The sequence below is a fragment of the Equus przewalskii genome, chromosome 21 (genome assembly GCF_037783145.1).
Source record: "Equus przewalskii isolate Varuska chromosome 21, EquPr2, whole genome shotgun sequence".
Classification (NCBI taxonomy): Eukaryota; Metazoa; Chordata; class Mammalia; order Perissodactyla; family Equidae; genus Equus; species Equus przewalskii.
The window spans coordinates 33,791,665-33,797,664 of record NC_091851.1 but is presented as its reverse complement, the minus strand read 5'-3'; positions in this window follow the sequence as shown (position 1 = coordinate 33,797,664).

The window sequence follows — 6,000 nt, the reverse complement described above, 5'->3', positions numbered from 1 at the left end:
TTAAGGCTTACCCTCTAATAGTTTGGCCACTTGAGTCAAAAGATGGTACTGCTTCCCCACTTATTCCAGAGCAGTCTTGAGGGTGATGCTCACTGGCGTGAATAGAATCACATGATCACCCCTAAACCAATCACTGTAACTCTATTTGACCAGACCGGGTCACCTGTTAGCCTCCGGATCTGAGGTGTTTTCATCAGCCTCATTTGAACCATATGGACTTAGGTCGAAGGTCTCCCAAGGGAAAATTGGGGGGGCTGTCCCCACAAGAAAATGGAAGATATGCTGGGAAGGCAAAACCAACAGATATCCCCTATGACAATGGTGGGGACAGTACTGGATGCTATGGGAGCAGAAGGAGGGGTCACCTAATTCAGCTTAGAGGTTGGAGAAGCCAAGGCAGGAGAGAGCATGCCAGGCACAGGGAACAGCATATGCAAGGACCCAGTGAGCAAGAGACCATAGCACATGTGGGAAACTTCATGTAGAAGGCAGGTGGAATGGAAGGGATTATTACACTGAGATGGCAAAACCAGTTAGAAAGCTGACTGGTGAGAGACTGGGGTAACTTGGAATAGAGTTGGTGGGAAATTGTTTGCAAAAATGGCTGCAATTATTTATCTCCCTATATCCATGCCCCAAAGTCAAGTCTGTTTCTCTACTCCTTGAATCTGGGCACAGCTTCTGACTTTCTTGGGCCAATTCCAAGCCAAGGCCTCAAGTCCTTGCAGACTCCCTTCTCTCCTGGAAGTCAGCCCAGCCCCTGGGTGAACAAACTGCTGCCATTCTGCGGGATGATAAGAGACACATGACACAGATCTGAGCCACCCCACCCGAGGCTCTGTGATGTGAGACCCCAGCCGAGGTAGGCAAAGATGCTACATGGCCTGTAGCTGACCGCAGATGATGACGCAGCCCAGCTGAGTTCAGAAGGACTGCCCAGCTGGGCCCATACCAAATAGCCAACTTCAGCACGTGGGCTAAATAAATGGTCATTTTAATCCACTAAGTGTTGGGGAGGTTTGTTTGCCATATAGCAATAAAGAATTGATATAGAGGGCATTTACAGGAATGAAGTGTGTAGGTTTGGAGGGAGGCAAGATTCAAGAGCTTGTCAAGGAAAAATGACCAGATTTTGATGCCTGTCCATTCCACAAATATTTATTGAGTATCTATTCTGTGTCAGGCAGTATGCTGGAATCTAGTGATGCAGTGGTGAACAGGACAGATACAGCTCTTCTTCACGTGGAATTCAGTTTTTAGCAGGTTGAGTTTGAGACACTAGTGGACAATGAGGTGGAGCTGTCCAGCAGGAGGTCTGCTGATTTCCCATCCATTTTTTTCTCTGTTGTCTCCTCCCTTGTCATCACTCCCATGTCCATCTTTCTGTTCCTCGTCATGTATCCTTAAGTAAGCCTGCTTTCTCCCTTGGGTCTCACTTTGCTCATGTATAATTGTAGCAGGGGTGGGATGAGAAGCTCCACAAGGTTCTTCTGCTTCTGTGAAGGTAGGAAGTGACTTCATTGTGTGACCCCAGTCTAGAACTGTCCACACCTTGTCCTGCAGACTCAGATGGTAGAGGCTGGGTCCATACTGATGACTGGTAAACACATGCCCAGCTACCTGTGCATATCAACTTGGGGCAGCAGGATGGCAGACCAGGCAGGGGTCTGGGACCCTCTCAGAAGTGGTTAGCAGCCACAGGGCCACCGGTCAACTGAGGCCAGGTGTGATTTATGGTGTAGTGAATCAGGGCTTTTAAGCCTGGAAAGACGATGGCATAAGGTCCCCAAGTTACCAAGACAACCCAGACCTAGAAGCAGAAATAGGTAGAGCCAGCAGGGATGGGTGCCATCTTCATTCAGAGATGGACGCTGTAGTGAAGTCAAGGTTGTCTCTCCAAAATTCGTTTCACCCTTCCACCTTGCCTAGCAGTCCTGGGTTTGGGTGAGATTGGCCACACCCCCACCTCCAGGGCTGGGACTGACTGGTCCTAGTGATTGTCTTCCAAGGTAGTCCTGCCCCCAGGGGCATTTGTAAATGAGTGGGGGCAAGTCTGTGTCCCAGAGACTAGAAGGTGCTATTAGCGTTTAGTTGGGGGTGGGAAGGCTAAGGAGGGTAATGTCCTGAGATGTACAGGATAATTAGGCGCAACAAAGAATTGACCCACCCAAATGCCAATCACACTGGCGCGGAGAAACACTTCTGAATCAGAGCACCCTCACCTCACTGGCCCCAGTGATTGGGTCAGGAAAGCCAGGCCTAAACCAATCAGCACCTGTCAAACTGCTGGCCCCAGGGGATGGTTTAAGCAGGAGGCTTAGGACATGTGCTAGGAATTTGGAAATATTTTTTATCCCCTTTCTTTTGGATGTTATGATATGAAGCTATGGGGCCAGAGTGATTGTAGCCACTTTGCACCACACAGAAGCCAGCCTGAGATTGTTGCTGACAATAGAGGAGGGGAAAATTGAAAGAATTATAGAGAAACAAGCCTTGATCAAACCACACCTGAAGTCTATCCTATTACTGGACTTCATTAGTAAGCTGAGCCAATTCCTCCCTTATTGTTGGAGCTAGTTTGAGTTGGGTTTCCTGTTCCTGCTATGAAGCAGCCTATTGAATTCAGAAACTGGGGTCTAGAAGAGTGTGGAGCTTGGCCAAGACCACGTGGGCCTGTGGTGGAACCGTGCGGTATGCTCCAGGAGGCTGGGGAAGGTTTGAGTCTGGCCCAGAATGATAGGGGCCTTTTCTGGGCTGATTCTTTGCTGTCTTCCTGGTCTTCCAAAGGCCAGAGTCCATATTCCCCTTAGTGATATGGCTGCTATCTAGCCTAGGATGGGGAAATAGAAAAATCCCTGGGCTGGGAGGCAGGAGGCCTGGGTTGTTACGTAGGCTCTGTCCCTGGCTGGCTAACTGGTCATAGGAACAGTATTATCCTCTCTGGGCCCAGTGTGGCCCACCTATAAATGGGAGGGGGTCAGGCAAGAGAAACACCCACTAAGTGCTTTGCTGAGGGCTTATTAACCTCAGAAAAAAGAGACCCAGAGCTGCTGTGAGTTCCCTTCTCTCCAGGGGCTCTGGAGCCTGCCCCCTCCTCTCCTCTCCCCACCGCCAAGCTGGGTCCCCAAGACTCTGAGTCATACACCTCAAGGTAGAGCTTGAGCCACACGTGCACCCCGCCTCCTGGTTAGCATCCCCCTTACCTCCGTGGTACGAGAGTACACCTAGGGCCAGGAAAAGAGCACAGGGGCAGCCATGAGGGCATGGGTGCCTGGGCTGTCCCCAGACTCTATTTCAGAGCTGGGCCTGGTGTTCAAGGCACTCAGGGGAGTAGCTGAAATAATAATGGTAATAATGTTAATATTTGATAGTATTGTAGCAGACTGGGAGTTTTCTCCACTCCCCAGCCCCTTCCTGGGGCTTGGTGCATATCTCCTTCTAGAGTCCTGGCCGATACCGAGCTAGGATGAAAAACTAGGGGTTTGGGTAAAGCAGGAAAAAAGAGACAGACTCTGTTAGCATCTAGACTTATTGAAGTTACCTATGAATCTATGTGAATCAGGACTCTTGGTTGCAAGTGACAGAAACCCAACTACATTAGTTAGGGTAAAAAGTTAAACTGCTGTAACAAAAATGCCACGCAGTGCAGGGATCTAAAGAATAAAAAAGTTTGCTTTTTCTGGGTGTGAGGCCCAGCAATCTGTGTTTTAACAAGCCTTCCAAGTGATTCTGAGAGTTCAGGAAACACTGCCCAAGGGTGCTGTTCCCACCTGCACTGTTGAAGCTGGGTCACCAAGGGCTGTGGCCAATAGAAGGGGACAGAGCTCACGAAGCAGGCACACTGACTTTTAAGGCTTAAGTCAAGAAGTGGCATACATCACTCCCATTCCTATTTTATCGGTAAGACTTAGTCATATGGCCCCACCTAACCGCAAGGGAGGCTGGGAAATGTAGTCCAGTTATGTGCTCAGAGTGAAAGGAAATAATCTGAGTCAGAGAGGGAGGCAGTGGAAACTGCTGTGAGCTCAGCATCCAGGTTACTGGGTGAGGGTAAAATTTGGAATTGTTTGTTTCAACCAGAGCACCAGGACTATATACTCCATGGCAAAATTCCTACACCAGAGTGAGAAGGCTCAAAGAAGATGGTTTATCCATATTGTCATCTGACACAGATATTTAAAAAATATGTATTATGAAATATTTAAGACATTGTGGTAGACTGCTAGAAGTTTGTGATAGCACATAAAATGTTGATAGACTACATTTCCCAGCCTTCCTTGCAATTTGATGTGCCCATGTGACCAAATTCTAACCAATAAGATGAGAGCAGAAGTTATTTGTGCCATTTCCTGGCTCAGGCTTTCCAGGGAGTGGCTGAGCCTCCCATCTGAGCTGTTGATGCCATACTGGATACAGATGATTAGGGGTGGGGGTAGAGCCCTAAGGTCGAAGGAGTCTCAGTCCCTGAAATATTTCTCAGCAACTGAAAAATAGACTGTGCTTTAGCTAGTAAGCAGTGGTGTACCAAAGGGGAGGGGTGGGTGGTGAGACTGATCTGCCCCCAGTGCAGGTGATGAGGGGTGCATTGTCTGTAAAGACTTTTAAAACAATCGTAAAACTGGCTAAATTGGATCTGCTTTTTATGATCACCATATGCCAAGAATTGTAGACATTGTCGGTGTTAAAATATTCCTTCCCACCAGGGAGACGGCTCCCACCAGCACCCCTGACCCTCTGATATGCCGGTAGATTTGGGGCCTATTTACTATTGGAACCCGGTTTACCCCAGCTAATCAAGACATACATAAGGGTATAAATAGCGATAGGATGAACACCCATATGTACATCACAATGATTAGGGAAAGAAAAATTACAAATAGAACATGAAATTTTAAAATCAGATTTCTTTTGGAGATCAAATTCAGATACCTGAGAAATCTCACTGAGTTGGTGAAAGGACCCCAAGGGGACCTCGCATTCCGCAGGGGCCATGTTGGAACCCTGGACTGACCTGGAATAAGCACTAAGGCAATGTGGAGGCCACTAGCTTCCCAAAACTTGGGCTTTAATGGGAGTGAGAGTGGGGCCCAGGGCATGAATCAAGAGAGAGAGGGAAGGGAATGGGATGTGAACGGGATGTCTCAGAGACCAAGGGAGGCAGGAGGGTCATCGGGACATGGAGGTCCAGCCCTTGAGGTGAGAAGGGGCGTGAAAGTCAAAGTCAGCCTCCTGTGCTTGGCTGCCTGCTGCCTTGAGGCCCGGGGAGAAGCTCCTGAAGGAGTCTGGTTAAGTGCTGCCCATCCCACAGAGAGTGGATGCGGAGACCTAGCCCAGCCACGAGATTCAAAACAGTTTTATGAAAGCCACTGGTGAGGGGCCAGGGGCAGCGAATGGGCCACAGATAAGAACCAGACCAGTGTGCTGGGACCACTTACAACTAGGCTTATTGGCCAACCTCGAGGTGCCCCAGAGGTCTAGGCTTCTGCCCTTGGGTTCTCCCTGATGCTGTGATTAATCACAGTGGAAGAGGAAAAAGATGAGTTCTTGACAATCAGCTAAGCCGAGACTCTGTTGCTGAGAAGGCTCCTCAGACCCTAGACCCCATTTCAGCCATGGAGAGCAGACGGACTCTGACGGCACATGTAACATGGCAGCCTTACCTTTCTCAGGCACCCCCCAGTGAGGCTGCTGGAGTTGCCCCTTGAAGAGGGCACCCCACCTCCTGTTACTGGAGTAGCCGGGATGGGCTTAGGCTGGCAGGCTGCATCCTTTGCAGCAGTGGAATTAAGGACAAGCATGTGTGTATATTGATGGAAATGATCCGGGAGAGAGGGAGAAATGGAAGACCTGGGATGATGAAAGGGGAATGGCAGGAGTGCAGCACCTGAGCAGGTGAGAGGGGATGGGAGCCTGGGCGCAAGGGGAGGGTTGGCCCCTGTAGAAATGGAAACTGTGACTAATGAGGAATAATCAGGGGTCATGCAGGTAAAGCCATGGAGA